Source organism: Macaca thibetana, chromosome 1, assembly GCF_024542745.1.
Source record: "Macaca thibetana thibetana isolate TM-01 chromosome 1, ASM2454274v1, whole genome shotgun sequence".
Lineage (NCBI taxonomy): Eukaryota > Metazoa > Chordata > Mammalia > Primates > Cercopithecidae > Macaca > Macaca thibetana.
Genome location: NC_065578.1, coordinates 13898993 through 13915976, shown reverse-complemented (window position 1 = coordinate 13915976; position 16984 = coordinate 13898993). Strand labels below are relative to the sequence as shown.

Sequence of the window (16984 nt, the reverse complement as noted above, 5' to 3'; positions counted from 1 at the left end):
AGGACAAAAAAAAAAAATCTCACTAACATTTTTATGTTAATTACATGTTGATTACATATTTTGGATATATCAAGTAAAATATATTATTAAAATTAATTTTCCTGTTTCTTTGTCATTTTATAAAAATATATGGTTACCAGGAAATTTAAAATTATATATGGGGCAGGCTGGTGCAGTGGCTCACACTTGTAATCCCAGCACTTTGGGAGGCTGAGGTCAACAGATTGCTTGAGCTCAGGAATTCAAGACCAGCCTGGGCAACATGACGAAACCCCATCTCTACAAAAAATACACAGACAAAAAACTAACTGGGCATGGTGGTGAGTGCCTGTAGTCCCAGTTATTTCGGAGGCTGAAGTGGGAGGATTGCTTGAGCCTGGGCAGTGGAGGTTGCAGTGAGAAGAGATTGCACGACTGCACTCCAGCCTGGGTGATACACAGCGAGACCCTGTCTCAAAAAAAAGAAAAAAAAAGAAAAAGAAAAAGTAAAATCATATATGGGTCTTGAATTCTTTCCATTGGATGGTGTTGCTGCAGGTGAGCTCTTGAATTTATGGTTGGGAAAATAAAATTGCTGGCTGAAAAAAGTGAGGTAGGGGATAGCCAATCAGAATGGGACAGAACCCAGTATCATCCAGGGAAATGAGAAAGACACAATGTACAAGACCACAGCCAACAAGAGGCACGTGGAACATGTTAGGATGGGTGCCCTGGATGGAATGGGAGAGGGGAGAAAAGAGGAATAAAAGAATAACAACGAAAAGATAGGAAGCGGCTCTGTAAAGCCCACTAACAAGGACAAGGTACAAACTGAGGGTTGCATTAACCTAGCCCTCTGAGCTGAGGCCCAGCACCTCTCTAAATCCACAGAGAAATGCTGGTTCCCCAATTCCACAGCAACAGGGAGCCACGGAGTCCACTGCTGTGGCCAGTGCAGTCCCAAGGGGCACGTGGCAGGAACGGACTGGTGGACAGAATGGGGGGCTGAGCTCCACCAGGTGGCCTGACGACAATCACACCCGGCTTGCTGACGGGTGGCCAGAGGGAACTAGCATTCGTCAAGTTTTGAGGCTTAGGAGGACAGGAAGAACACCTCACTAACATTTTTATATTACATGTTGAAATGACATATTTTGAACATATCAAGCTAAATATATTATTAAAATTCATTTTGCCTGTTTCTTCGTCTTTTTTAAAAAAGGTGTGGTTACCAGGAAATTTAAAATTATATATGGGCCTCGAATTCTATTTCTGTTGGAAAGTGTGGCTGCAGGAGGTAAGCTTTTAAGGGTGTGAATTTTTGTCATTTTTGTTCACTGCTCTCTCTAGTCCAAGAACAAGCCTGGCACAGACCAGAAGAGCTTAACAGATGTTTGTTGAATGAAGGAGTAGTGCAGCACCGTGGTATGGTGGAATTTGTTGAGTGAAATCAGTAGTTGGCTTAGCAGTAGAGTGGAATATAGATGGATTTTGGAGTCTGTGTGATATAGATTTAATTTTGTACACCCCTTGGCAATGCACTTCATCTCCTCATCTGTTAAAAAGAAAATGGTGGCCAGGCGCAGTGGCTCACGCCTGTAATCCCAGCACTTTGGGAGGTCGAGACGATCCCTTGAGGTTAGGAGTTCGAGACCAGCCTGGACAACATGGTGAGACCCTATCTCCACTAAAAAAAACAAAACAAAACAAAAAAAACACACATCTCTACTAAAAAAACAAACAAAAAGGCCGGGCGCGGTGGCTCAAGCCTGTAATCCCAGCACTTTGGGAGGCCGAGACTGGCGGATCACGAGGTCAGGAGATCGAGACCATCCTGGCTAACACGGTGAAACCCCGTCTCTACTAAAAAATACAAAAAACTAGCCGGGGGAGGTGGTGGGCGCCTGTAGTCCCAGCTACTCGGGAGGCTGAGGCAGGAGAATGGCGTAAACCCGGGAGGCGGAGCTTGCAGTGAGCTGAGATCCGGCCACTGCACTCCAGCCTGGACCACAAAGCGAGACTCCGTCTCAAAAAACAAACAAACAAACAAACAAACAAACAAAAAAACCCAAAAAACAAAAGTTAGCCAGGTGTGGTGGTGCACACCTGTAATCCCAGTTACTCAGGAGGCTGAGGCGGGAGAATCACTTGAACCCAGGAGATGGAGATTGCAGTGTAAGTGGAGATCACGGCACTGCACTCCAGCTTGGGCAACAGAGTGAGACTCTCTCAAAAAAAGAAAGAAAAAGAAAAAATAAAAAGAAAATGCTGTCTACTTCCCCAGCCACTTCTGAGAGTCCAGGTCCGGCACAGGGGACAGGCACACAACAGGCTGTTGTTGTCATTTGCTGTGGGAAGCCTGGGGAGGCCAGAGAACAGTGCCACAGGGCTGTTGCCATTCTGGGTGTGTGAATGATAACTCCAAGTTAGGTGCCAGCCTGTGATCTCAAGCAGCTCCTGAAAGGTTTATCCCAAGACAGAAGGGCCCATATCCATCCCACTGCAGGAACCGCAGCCAGTTTCCCCACAAAGACAGGCAGTGGCAGCCTGGAGAGGGAGGCCTAGGGTCCGCAGCAGGTGCAATTGGGGACTAGGGGAGGTACTTCCATGGGCCACCTGGAATGGCTCTAATTTAGAAACCCCCAAAGTGACAGGGCAGGCTGTTCTGTGGGCTTCTCAGATTCCTCCCCAGAGGGGCCCTCTGCGGGCTGCTATGCCAGTGCTGTGCCTTGGCGCCTCCGTGCTCGGCCAACGACCTCTGAGAGCACCCGACCGAACGCCCTCGGGAGCCGGTGAGCGGCGGCCCTCATTGGGACCCTCCTATGGGCCCAGGGGAACAAAAGTGGCTCTCAATCCAGCACATGCACACTGAAGCAAGTCAAAGGATTTAGTATGAAGCGCAGAAGCAAAACGTGACAAACAGCAAGCAGTAGGTGGTACACATTTGTGAGTGGGGCAGCATTTCCTTCTCCCACTGCTGCTGAGATGGCAGAAATCAGTTGAATTCAATACGAAATGCAAGAGACCGAAAGTATTGGTCAGCGAATGAGGGTCCCAGAAAAGTTAAAAGTAGCACCACTGGCCAGGCACGGCGGCTCACGCCTGTAATCCCAGCACTTTGGGAGGCCGAGGCGGGTCGATCACAAGGTCAGGAGTTCAAGACTAGCCTGGCCAAGATGGGGAAACCCCGTCTCTACTAAAAATACAAAAATTAGCCGGGTGTGGTGGTGGGCGCCTGTAATTCCAGCTACTTGGGAGGCTGAGGCAGATAATTGCTTGAACCTGGGAGGCGGACGTTGCAGTGAGCCAGTAGATCATGCCACTGTACTCCAGCCTGGGCGACAGAGCAATATTCTGTCCAGGAAGGAAGGAAGGAAGGAAGGAAGGAAGGAAGGAAGAAAAAAGAGTAGCACTGCCAAATGCTGTGTTCCAGATGCTAGTGTGATCATGCAGGTTCTGGAGAGGGTTGGTGTTGCAAGAAATAATGAAGATATTCCACTTTCAAGACCAGCAGATCTTGACCTTATTCAATCAACTCCCTTTAAACCCCTGGCGCTAAAAACACCACCTATGTACTCACGCTAAGTGAAGGACCACTAGATTTTCTAGATTTAGAAAGATCTCCCACAACCCCTGAAAATGAAGAAACCTGTGCAGTCGGCAGACTAAAGAGAGCACGGTCTATGAGTGAAAATGCTGTTCATCAAAATGGACAGCTGGTCAGAAATGATTCTCTCCCCATGTTGTGTGGCGGGCCTGCTCCCGCCACTTCTAATCCTCATCATGACGACGTCAGGTATGGCATTTCAAATACAGACGCAACAACTGAAGGGACATCGGATAACCTGACTGTTGTAGATGCAGCTTCACTAAGACGACAGATAATCAAAGTAAATAGATGCCTACAACTTCTAGAAGAGAAAAACGAAAAACGTGCTAAAAGAGAAATGGTCATGCTATTCAATTACCGTAGCTTTCTGGCTGCTTAACAGCTGGCTCTGGTTTTGCCGCTAGAGTAACATCAGCTCTCAAAAATACTATCTCAACAGCTGGAAATATAAAAGATTTGCAAACTTCAAAAAAGCAATGACTACTGAAAATACATTTGCATTTAGGATGAGTGATCTAGGCCGAGGAGGAGGAAGGGAAATTGGCAGTCATCTCACAGCCGTGCTCTGCTACTCATTAACATGAGGCTTTGGGCAGATGAAGGAACCTCTCTGGGCGTGAGTGTCTGTGCCTCTAGCATGGGAATGGCAGTGGTGGCTGCTCTTCCCAGCAGGGGCCTCCAGGGGCCAGGTGGGGTGACTGGGACCAGTGACTGTTCTTCAGCTGACTCTACGTGGGTGAAAACCTGATAAATGGCTACCCACCTCCCCAAGAAGGGCTGTGTTAATTTCATGTTGCTTCCCCAGCCACTTCTGATGTAGCAAACTGCCACCAACTTGTCGTTCCGGAGGTCAGAGGTCTACAATAAAGGTGACCAAGGGCTTCCCTAAAGCCTTCTGGAGGCTTCAGGGAAGAAATCCATTTCCTTGCCTCTTCCAGCTTCTAGAGGCCACCTGCCCTTGTTGGCTGCTGGAACCTTCTTCCACCTTCAAAGCACATCCTTCCGGCTTCTCCTTTGGTCACCACACCTCCTTCTCTGACTCCGGCCTGCCTGCCTCCTCCTTATAAGAACTCTTGGGGGGCCAGGCGCGGTGGCTCACGCCTGGAATCCCAGCACTTTGGGAGACTGAGGCTGGCAGATCACCAGGTCAGGAGATCACGACCATCCTGGCTAACACGGTGAAACCCCATCGCTACTAAAAATACAAAAAATTAGCTGGGTGTGGTGGCATGTGTCTGTGATCTCATCTGCTGGGGAGGCTGAGGCAGGAGAATTGCTTGAACCCAGGAGGTAGAGGTCGCAGTGAGCTGAGACAGCACAACTGCACTCCAGCTTGGTGACAGAGTGAGACTCTGTCTCAGAAAAACAAACAAACAAACAAAAAAATCAACAACAACAACAAAAAACTCTTGGCACTACATCATGCTCCCTTGGATAACCCGGGATCATGTTCCTGTCTCAAGAGCCTTAACTTAATCACACCTTTTACCATATAATGTAAATAGTCACAGATTCTAAGATTAGGATGTAGATCTTTTGGGGGTGGGGTGGGGGGCATTATTTAACCTACCACAAGGGCCACAGGCACAATCCTGTATAATTTAAAGGGAATTCACTGGCTTTTCCTGGACTGTCTCCCAGGGTAAGATTCCCTGCCCCGGTATCTGGCAGCAGGGCTCTTGCAGCTTTAAGTGGATCTAGACAATGTGTGTCAGGTTCCAAATTGGGAGGGGTGCACATCTGATCAGAGGGCCTTCGTTTTTAAAAGCATGCATCTTCACATCGTGCTCAGAACAGCTAACACGCATCAAATGCTTCCTCTGAGCCTGGATGACCTCATGTCATCACGAAGCAGCCACCACTGCCAATCCCATGCTAGAGTCACAGACACTCGGGCCCAGAGAGGTTCCTTAACCTGCCCAAAGCCTCATGTTAATAAGTAGCAGAGCTCGGCTGTGAGACAGATAGTGAGTCCGGAGTCCATCCTCTCAACCCCTCTAAAATCCTGTCTCTCACCGGCCCCCAAGCCCTGCTCTAAAAGAAGGAGTTTTTCATCTACACACCAGTTCCATGAACAAAGCACTCCTTTATCTAAGGTCAGAAGCAGAGGTTTGCTAATGACAGAGAGAGGGAAGGGGACGAGGGGTTGTCCCAGGCCATCAGTAGCAAAGACAAATGCCACTGTCTTAAGTAACCTGCCTTGGAAGACAGGGGTCAAGGCTGAATGCTGGAAAGGCCTCTCGGCCACCTTGGGTCAGCCCCTGCAATCCAGGGCTCGCGGGGCTGCCTGAAGCCTTATGTCCAGGAAGTCTCTGCCCTCTCTGGGCTCCACAGACGAATCTCAACCCACAGGCCTGGAGCCCTGCCCCGGTACCAGCCACCAAGCTGGACATTTTGCACGTCATCTTTGTAAATGGAGTCAGCCCAGCAGTCCCTGGCTGCTGTCTCGTCCCTGCTGTAAGAGGAGGGAAGGGAGTGGAGATCACAGGCTCATAAACAGCACTGTGCAGATTCAAACCCAGATCATCCTCCTGAAAGCCCCATGGTGAGTGTCCCAGCCTCTGGTACATCAGTGAGTGTTCCCTCAGGCCAGGAGCTACACCAGCATCATCTCTACCCTCTGGGGTGTTTAGATCCAAACGATGAGCTAAGGAATTGTAACTCCACATGTTTAGGCATGGAATGGAGGCAGCCAGAGGGGTGAAGGCCAGCAAGGGTCAAGACGGCTTCCTGAGCCTGGAGAAACTTCCAGGCTGAACAACCAGCACAATAACAATAGTAATGACAATGGGTGGGCATGGTAGCTCATGTCTGTAATACCAGCACTTTGGGAGGCCGAGGTGGGTGGATCGCCTGAGGTCAGGAGTTCAAGACTAGCCTGGCCAACACGGTGAAACCCTGTCTCTACTAAAAAAAAAAAAAAAAAAAAAAAAAAAAATAGAAAAATTAGCCGGGTGTGGTGAAGGGTGCGTGTAATCCCAGTTACTTGGGAGGCTGAGGTGGGAGAATCACTTGACCTGGGAGGCGGAGGTTGCAGTGAGCCTAGATCACGCCACTGTACTCCAGCCTGGCTAACACAGCGAGATTCTGTCTCCAAAAATATACATAATGACCAAATATCAGCCACTATTTCCTGAGTGCCCCCTGTGAGCTGGGCAAGGATGATTGGATGGTACTGCAGTGAGGGTGGGCTCTGGAGGGGCAGAGCAAAGCTGCTGACCTCTGGCTGCTGGCTCTCTCCAGACATCCATTCAACAAACATCATCTTTGTAAATGGAATCATCCCAATGTTCCCTGGCTGTGATCTCGTCTCGTCCCTGCTGTAAGAGGAAGGAAGAGAGTTGAGGTCACAGGCAGTGATGTAGAAGTCACCCAGGTCCTGGGGGACACATGGCAATGGCATCTCGGGGAAATGACCCAGTGCCAGGTCCCCCACAGGTATGCCCTCTGTTTACAAAAGCCTAACACCAAATAGGAATGTCCCAAACAGGTAAACTGAGGAATGATTCTTGTTATCAGAAAAGAAGTCACTGCAGGCACCCTTCAAGTAGAATGCTATTGTCTTTCTGGAGTGTAAAGCTATCCAAGCCTGTTGCACAAGTGATTCCCCACAAGGGCTTTTGGAGGCTCCGGGGTATGGCCATGCTGGGCTGGGTGAGCTGGGCTGCCCAGGGTTACCTTGCTGAGCACTCAGGTGATGTGGTGGCCATGCCATGTGCTTGCCTACCAGGCAGGGCCTCTTCCTTGCAGGTTCTAAGGCTGGGCATGGTCAGGCCTAGCCAATCAGTTCTTCTGTGTTCAGGGGGGTGGGGCTATGGCCCAGGCAGAACCAGTGAGGCTCAGTTCTTTGCTTTGGGGGAAACACTGAGACTTCCTTGCCCCTCTGGGTTTGCAGGAAGGACGGGATGCAGCCTGGAGCTGCTGGTGGCCATCTTGTCATCGCAAGGGGAAAGGCTGCCTGAGGAGGGGACCAGCAGGGAGCTAATGTAAGCCGAGGTGGAGATTGAGAGAGACTCCAGAGGGTACCACTGGACCCAGAAATCCAGCTGGACCTGGCAACGTTTCTGTTGTATGAACCAAAACCACTCTTACACCTAACAAAAATTTTTAAATGAAATAAGTGACTAAAACAGTAACACACACACACACACCCCTTTTCTGAGGCCAGCTTGGTGCCAACAGCATGAGCAGCTAATGCCACCTGTGCCCATGCATCCTCTCAGCTTGCACAGTCAGGTCGCTCACACCTGCAAAATGGGGGCTCGGGCATGGGGGCTGATAGTCAGGGTCTGAGGGTTTTATCAGAGCTCCTTCCTTGGCCGGAGTGTGTTGAGGATGGCTGCTAAGATCACTCACCGAGAGAGGGCTGTGGCCTCAGCAGTGAGGGAAGAAGGACAGAGTCCCAGGGCTGCAAGTTGGAAAACATGTCCTAGGCCACTGCCCTAGAAGACGCCACCCCACAGAGAGGGTCATAAATCACCACGGTGGGAATGCCGCTGGGCTGTCAGCAGGAAATAGAGGGTGGAAGAACCAGGCCTGCCCTTGAAAACGTTATGGTCAAGGTTATGATCCACGTCCAGCAGACAGATACAGGACAAAAGAAAGGAAGCAGAGATGGATTGACGAGCAGGCAGACAGCCCCTGGGGCTCCATCTCCTCCCCATGGGCCGCGCATGGTGCTAGGACCTACAGACATCACCAGCCTCTGCCCTCAGCCTCCTGCATGCCCAAGATGGGCAAAGAGAGAAGAAGCCGCAGTGAGACCACATGCTAGGGGCCAAGGGCAGGAAGGAACAGAGAGGCACGGACAGCACAGATGAGGGAAAAGCGAGCAGAAGTGCAGGCGACCCGCGGAAGCTCAGGGGAGGAAGAGATGAGGGCAGAGTGGTGGGAACAGGGTGAATTAAGATCCAGCCCCCGAGGAGGCATGGGGGGATGGGGATCCAACTCGGGGAGGGGTGGATCGAGGGTTGGGGGATAGGGGTGCTGTGTTGGAAGGAGGGTGACTCTGACTGGGGCCGCACACTCCCACTGGATAGCTGTGGCCTCTCTGGTCAAACAGCTCAGCCTCTGTTGTCCTGCAGCTGCTGGAAGGGCTGGCCCAGTGCGGGGTTTGTGTAGAGATGGTCCATTAGTCACACACAGCCCCCCCGACAGTGGGGTTGCCGGGACACATGCTAGCCACCTCGCATTCCTCCCAGTGCTTTCCCCAAGCACAAAGGGGAGGAGGCACACAACGAAGCCGGCCCGCTTCAGGACGTTCCCCCACTTTCTGCTTGGTCTGGACCAACCCCACACCTCACCTGGATACGGACTGCAAAGGCCTCCGCGGTGGTCTCCCTGCCCCCGGCCTGCCGTCTCTCCACTGCTCTCAGAGAGGTCCTTCCAAAAGGTAAATGTGACCATCCCACCCTCAGGCAAGATCCCCCCATGGCTCCCTATGGCCCCCCAGGATACAGCCCTGCTCGTAAGGCTCTTCATGGTCCTAGTGCCTGCCACTCCCCTCAGGCCTGGGTTAATTTCCATGCACAGTCTCATTTAATCCTCCCCACCACACAACCCCATTCTACAGATGTCTTAAGTGAGGCTGGGAGAGGCTAAGTAAACTTTGCCCATTTCCCGCATCGGCAGAGTCACCATTTTCCTCATCTGGGGTCAAAACGGAGGTCATCTATGAGCCTTGGCTCTCCCTCAATCAGTCAAGTCACAAACATCCATTAGTCACAAATGCCCATCTCTTCCCCCTTTTCTGTTTTCACTGCTGCCATTCTGGGGTAGACTCTTATTCCTCACCGTACCTACGGGCTTCCTTCCCCGTCCTTCCTGTCCATCCAATGCACCCAGCACACTCTGCCATTTTGATCCTCCTGGAATAGCCATTTTCTATTTGATTACTCCCTGTTTAAGAACAGTCAATGGCTCCCCAGTGCCAAAGAATCAAAGACCAGACTCCCTCACGCCCTTTACCCCCAACCTGGGGGGTCTGGGAAAATAAGGACGGAGGCTTCCCAGGGTGCCTTCCTAAGCCTCTCAAGAGACTCCCGCCTCTCTCTACTGGCTGAGTGGGACGAGGGGGCAGTGTCCCTCCCTTGGGCTCAGGGCACTGGATGGCGGGACTGGATTCCAGCTATTGGGGCCCTCATTGCTGCCATGGAGTCGGCCTCCCTGACCTGCAGAGTCCTGGCTTGGGGTTCTAATGGGGTTGACATGGTTCTTTTCACTTGGAGATCTCTGGGGGCCTTTAAAGGGACGACAGCATGGATAACGGGAGGATGGCCACAGGCTGCAGCATTCCACGTGTAAGCTTGAACTCAAAGCTGACTTCTGCGCAGCTGCGGTACCCACGGATGGGTACGTGAAGAGGACGCTCAGTTCAGCCAGTGAAAAGAGATTCAACCGGTCTTCCCAGACTACAGAGTTCAAGTTCGCAGACTGGCAAAATTCCTCCCATCTTTTGGAGACCACCTGTCACAGCACTTAGGAAGTACAAGGTTAAGAATGTTCCTTTTGTCAGCCATTGTAACCAACCTCACACATAGACATGACCAAGAAAAAAAAAATCAGAAACATAAGCCATAACTGTGCATTACACTGAAAATCTGAAATTAATGTCCCAGTAAATGAAGAAGAGACTACTTATTATAAGGGGATTTCCCCGCTTCCAAGAAGTCTTGGGCCTCAGCTTTCCCACCTGTACAGTAAGAACTTGGGTAGGACTATATTATCCCAACATTTCTTCCTGCACTGAAATTCTCAGGTTTCATGAGTTAGTCCCAGTTAGAGAAGGCTGCCTAGGTCACAAGGATAGCAAGTTTTGGAGGGTTCTTTGGAGAAAAGAAAAAATATCACAACTGATAGAATGAATACAGTTTTGGGCAACGTGGCAGTAACCTTCCGCATGGGGTAGGAATAGAACGGATTTGACAAAATGAACAGATGTCTTTTCCTATGGCGGGCTCAGGGCTCCTAAGTTTTGAGCATTTCCCAAGCATTACTTCAGTGGTGAGGAGGCTTACAGGAAATCTGCGCATATGCACAGAACAAAGTCTGGACCATCACGCACACTGGGAACAGTAGTTATCTTTGGGCTGTGGGGGTCAGATGGGGGTGGGGCAGGCAGGACATTTCTGCCTTCATGTACTTCTTGGTTTTTTTTTGAGACGGAGTCTTGCTCTGTCGCCCAGGCTGGAGTGCAGTGGCGCGATCTCGGCTCACTGCAACCTCCGCCTCCCAGGCTCACGCCATTCTCCTGCCTCAGCCTCCCGAGCAGCTGGGACTACAGGTGCCTGCCACCAAGCCCGGCTAATTTTTTTGTATTTTTAGTAGAGACGGGGTTTCACCGTGTTCGCCAGGATGGTCTCGATCTCCTGACCTCATGATCCGCCTGCCTCGGCCTCCCAAAGTGCTGGGATTACAGGCATAAGCCACCGCGCCTGCTGCCTTCATGTACTTCTACCCAAGGTTTCTTTACCCTGGCTCCACTGACATGCTGGCAGGTAATTCTTTGCTGGGGGTGCTGTGCTGTGCAATGTAGGTAGTGTAACAGCATCTCTGGTCTCTACCTACTAGATACCAGTAGCGTCTTCCCAGCTGGGGCAACCAAAAATGTCTCCAGACATTGCCACATGTCCCATGGGAGGGCAAGATCACCCCTGCTTGAGAGCTACTACTCTATACTATTGAGTTTTTAAAAATTAAGATAAGCACATATCTTATCTTATGATGGATGGCTTTATTTAACACCTCAGCAAGTGCGGTTGATTTTACCTGTCCAGAGGTCTCGAATCCACCTACTTCCTGCTTCTGCCATCACTACCACCTTTGTCTAAGCCACTGTCACCTGGACAACGATATCAGTTTCCAACCTGGTCTCTCCCGGGTTGCCCTGGCCCCAACAAGTCTTTACGAAGCAGCCAAAATGAGTTTCTAGAAGCATCCTTCAGTCATGTCACTCCTCTGTCTGGCTTCCTACTATCCTGAGAATAAAATTCAAACTCCCCCCTTGCCTTCAAGGTACTCTGCCATGTGGACCTGGATCCAGCCTCTGTCCTCTGTCCTCTGCTAGTCCTTGGCCACTCACAGTGTGATCCTGCAGCACTGGCAGCCCTGGGAGCTGGTTAGAAAGGCAAGGGCAGGCACGATGGCTCACGCCTATAATCCCAGCACTTTGGAAGGCTGAGGCGGGCAGATCACGAGGTCAAGAGATCAAGACCATCCTGGTCAACATGGTGAAACTCTGTCTCTATCAGAAATACAAAAATTAGCCAGGCGTAGTGGCACATGCCTGTAGTCCCAGCTACTTGGGAGGCTGAGGCAGGAGAATCACTTGAACCTGGGAGGCGGAGGTTGCAGTGAACTGAGATCGTGCCACTGCACTCCAGCCTGATGACAAAGTGAGACTCTGTAAAAAGAAAGAGAAAAGAAGAAAAGAGAAGAGAAGAGAAGAGAAAAAGAAAAGAGAAGAGAAGAAAAGAAAAGAAAAGAGAAAAAAAAAGAGAAAAGAAAAGAAAAGAAAAAGCAAGCAAGCAAAGCAAAGCAGACACTCAGGGCCACCCCGGACCTGCCGGATTGGATCCTACAGGAGGCATGTGCACCTTCATGTTTGAAATGAATGGCTGCAGCCCCACTGTCCTCACTGGCTCCTTCTCATCTGTCACTTAGATGTGACCTCCACAGTGAGGCTTTCCAAACCGGACATTTGCAAGTAGTTGCCCACGCAGTTCTCTCTCTTAGCATCTTGCTGGTTTTGGGCATAGCTATGATCACAACATGTAATCATCTTGTTTATGTTATTTGTTGCCTGTTTCTACATCCATAGCCCACATCCCCGGTTTAGGCTCTACGAAGGCAGACACAGGGCAGATGGCACCAAACACATAGAAGCCATTCAGAAAATGGTATTGGAAGGAATACTACCCATGTATATTGTGCTTTTACTGTGTGGTAAAGTTTTCTTTACAAGAATTATCTTCATGCAATCTATAGTTATCTTGTTTATTCTTCATGCAACCTGTAGGTGAAACAGATACTATGTACGAGAATCTCCCTTTTACACATGAGGAAATGGAGGCAAAGGGATATAAAGTTTTGCAGCTGGTAATTGGCAGAATCGGGGTACCTGGGGCTGGGTGGGGAGTGATCTTGCTCCCATAACTGTACCCTTTACCTCTGCACGACACTGCCTTATTTGTAAATCAAGTAGCATATTACGTACATGAGGGACGCATAACATTGAAAGGAATTTCCTAGTGAATGCTTCTGTAAAATAAAGAATTCTGCTGTTGAGGGATATTTATCCCTCGTGTGCTTTTTTGGTAAATGACATCTTGGATTCTGAATATGTTTAAGCAAAGTCCATAGATCCATATGTTCCCAAAGAGTGTTGATTCTACCAGCAGATGTAAAAACAAGCCCAACGGGGAAGATGCTGGGGCTACTCAAGTTTAGAAGCTATTGGCTGGGCGTGGTGGTTCACATCTGTTATCCTAGTACTTTGGAAGGCTGAGGTGGGAGGATCACTTGAGGTCAGGAGTTTGAGACCAGCCTGGCCAACATGGTGAAGAAACTCCGTCTCTACTAAAAATACAAAAATTAGCTGGGTGTGGTGGCGGGTGCCTGTAATCCCAGCTACTATGGAGGCTGAGGTAGGAGAATCACTTAAGCCTAGGAGGTGGAGGTTGCAGTGAGACGAGATCACGCCACTGCACTCCAGCCTGGGTGACAGAGCGAGACTCTGTGCCCCCCACTCCCTAAAAAAAGAAGCAGTGGATATTTCTGTGTCCTCTGTCAGGCTGACCTTCCCTCCTCACAGCCACCAGGTAAATCATCTTTCAGCTTTGGGGATCCAGTACCTTCCTTCTATGGCCCTTCTTGCCTGTCCTCTTTCTTGCTCCAAGCTGCCTTAGGTAGTTATTTCCAGAATTTAATATGCAGTACAACCCGTTTAGATAGAACATGGGGCCTCAGTTTTGCAAATGAGGAATCTGAAGCTCAGAGAGGTGAAGTAATTTGCCCAAGGTTACACAGCCAGTTGTCGAGAGACCCAGAGCTTGAACAGTTCAACTCAGAGTGGTCCTGGTATACTGATGACCACAGAAGCTGAGGCTTGCTGAGGCTGTGCTAAGAGCTTGCCTGCTTGATCTTACAACAGTCCCATTGGGCAGGCGCCATGACTATGTCCATTTTACAGATGAGGAGACTGAGGCTCACAGAGGAAGAGTGACACATTCTCAAGGTCATGCAGCCCAGAAGAAAGCGGGGCTTTGACTCCAGAAGGGATGCTCTATTATGTACTGCCATTCTGCTTTCAGCCTGGTGCAGTTATTTATTTATTTATTTATTTATTTATTTATTTATTTGAGACGGAGTTTTGCTTTTGTTGCCCAGGTTGGAGTGCAATGGTGCAATCTCAGCTCACTGCAACCTCCACCTCCTGGGTTCAAGCAATTCTCCTGCCTCAGCCTCCCAAGTAGCTGGGATTACAGGCGCCCGCCACCACGCCCAGCTAATTTTTGTATTTTTAGTAGAGACAGGGTTTTGCCATGTTAGTCAGGCTGGTCTCGAACTCCTGGCCTCAGATAATCCACCCACTTCAGCCTCCCAAAGTGCTGGGATTACAGGCGTGAGCCACCGCGCCCGGCCGGTCACACATTTTAAATTTATAAGCCAGCCCTCGCGGAGTTTCACGCAGGCAGCCAGATGTCACGGTTTGATGGTTCACCTTTTCTTTTCGTTTTCAATGCAAAGAAAACAGAGCAGCTTGAGAAACCCATGCTGTGGTTCCCACAACACAGGCAAAACACTAAAGCGAGCCTACAAAATAAACAAACGAAAAGGTTGTTTGTTCACCTTCAGCCCCGTCTGGTCGAGTACCTGCTGCCATGACCTGAGAGCCAGGGCAGTGGGATGGGAAGCTCATCGTTTACTTAGACATGACAGTAACCATCAGCCCGAATCTCTTGCAAGGGAGTAGAGCCAGATGGTTAGGAACAGAAGCCTGGGAACGAGGCTTTGAGTTTTTAAAATGAGAGAATCCAAAAGATGGTTTAATTTTAGAGCTTACGAGTCCTTGGACATGGTTCAAAAAGGCTTTTTGCTACACCTGTTGCCACATGCCACCTGGAGGCTATCCTGTCACTTCCTCAAAGGCATGAAGGACAACTTCCCATCCTACTGCAACCAGAAGCCCCACCGAGCTCAGTCACAAACCTAGAGAGGTGTGTGACCTCGCAGATGACAGCAAATATCAGATGACAAGTACAAAAGGTTTATCGTATGCTGGGTGCCGTTCTATACACCTTACACCTATTGACTCATTCCATCCTCACTGTAGCCTGTTAAGGCTGGTATTAGCACTCCCATTTTAAAGATGAAGAAACTGAGGCTTGAGGCACTAAGTAACTTGTCTAAGGTCCCACAGCTGGTAGAAGAGGGATGCGAAATCACTCTTGGAACCAGTGCACACAGTCTTCCGGAAGGACAGGCTCTCACTCAGCCAGCAATGGCTTCTCCATCCAGTCTGTGCGGGGTCTTCTGTATTGATCCCCATTGCACAAAGCTGATGACAGCATGGTGCAGTGAACAGAGTTGGGAGTTAAGCAGACCCGAGTTTCAATCCCAGCTCCTCCACTTTCTAGCTGTATGACCTTGGGCGAGGGACTTGACCTTTCTGAGCCTCGGTTTTTGCTATGGAGTTAAGAATAGCACCTTGCCGGCCGGGCGCGGTGGCTCAAGCCTGTAATCCCAGCACTTTGGGAGGCCGAGACGGGCGGATCATGAGGTCAGGAGATCAAGACCATCCTGGCTAACACGGTGAAACCCCATCTCTACTAAAAAAAAAAATACAAAAAAAAACTAGCCGGGCGAGGTGGCGGGCACCTGTAGTCCCAGCTACTCGGGAGGCTGAGGCAGGAGAATGGCGTGAACCTGGGAGGCGGAGCTTGCAGTGAGCTGAGATCCGGCCACTGCACTCCAGCCTGGGCGACAGAGCAAGACTCCATCTCAAAAAAAAAAAAAAAAAAAGGATAGCACCTTGCCTATAGGGTTATTATAAGGATTAAATTAGATAATAATAGCCAACATTTACTAAATGCTCCCCATGCTAAAGGCTCTGTGAGGGAAGAAGTACGGCCACTGTCTTCACTTTACAGATGAGGAGCTGAGCCTCAGGGAGGTTAGGTCACTTATACAGAGAAACACAGGCAATCATGGAGAAGTGAGGGGCTCTGAGCTCTAGCCCCTAAGAATGCATCTGCTCATATAATTAAACACACACCCAAAACAACCAGCATAGTGTCTATAACACAATAGCTCCTCAACACACAGCCAAAATCATTATCTGGAGGGCTTCCAGGGAGACAGAACCTGATCACAGAGTGCCTGTCTGGTTCTGCCCAACGCCCGATGCCTGATGTATGTCTGCAGCCCCGCAAGTGAGTACTGGTCTCTGTTCCCAGCACGGAGGGCCCTGTGATGCCCGGCACATGGCCAGGATCTGCCTGGTGACTGAGGGTGCTTTGTCCATAGCTTAGAGCTGGTCGTGCTGACGATCAGGAGACAGCCCTGGGGCCAGACTTTGACCCCAATTAGGTTTATGCTTAAAAACAGACTAATGGTAAATGCTCCACAACTGCAAAGACTCAACCATCCTGCTAAAGCCAGAAGAGACTTAAGCAATTAGTGTCTGCTGGTGCCCACCGCAGGCTGGGCATCAACACTCAGCACTTGCTGATCATGGAGACGCGCGTGGACCACACCCTAGGTCTGCTGACTCGGTTGCCAGGGCTGGGGCAGAGGTATCTGCCCTTTACTTATTTGTTTACTTAAGATGCAGTTTATATAGAGTAAAATGCACAGATCTTAGTGTACACTTAGATGCACTTTTGAGAACCACATATATTCATGTAACCACTGCCCAGATAGAAGACATTTCCATGACTCCAGAAAGTTCCCTCGTATGTGCATGCCTTCTTTCAGTCTATCTTTCTGCCTTATTTTACCAGCAGTTAGTTTTGCTGTATTAGAAGGTTTTGCATTTGTTTGTGTTGCTTTTTGAGACAGGGTCATGCTCTGTCACCCAGGCTGGAGTACAATGGCGTGATCTTGGCTCACTGCAGCTTCAACTCCTGGGCTCAAGCCATCCTTCCCGTTTCAGCCTCCCAAGTACCTGAGGTTACAGGCGTGCGCCACCATGCCCGCTAATTTTTATATTTTTTGTAGAGACAGAGTTTTGCCACGTTGCTCAGGCTGGACTTGAATTCCTGGGCTCAACTGATCCTCCCACCTCGGCCTCCCAAAGTGATGGGATTACAGGCATGAGCTATCGCACCGGCCAGAAGTTTTTAGCAGTGGAATCACCCAGAAAGTGCTCTTCTGTTTGCCTTCCTTTGCTCATCC

At 49.8% G+C, this 16984-nt stretch overlaps 1 protein-coding gene and 1 pseudogene across 2 annotated transcripts in view; one reads left to right on the top strand and one right to left on the bottom strand.

Annotated features, from left to right (window-relative positions):
* The window catches only part of TMEM51 (transmembrane protein 51), a 70964-nt gene that overhangs the window by 26994 nt on the left and 26986 nt on the right, over positions 1-16984 (bottom strand). The window lies entirely within an intron of this gene.
* Positions 2965-4105, top strand: LOC126953789 (mitochondrial fission factor-like; annotated as a pseudogene).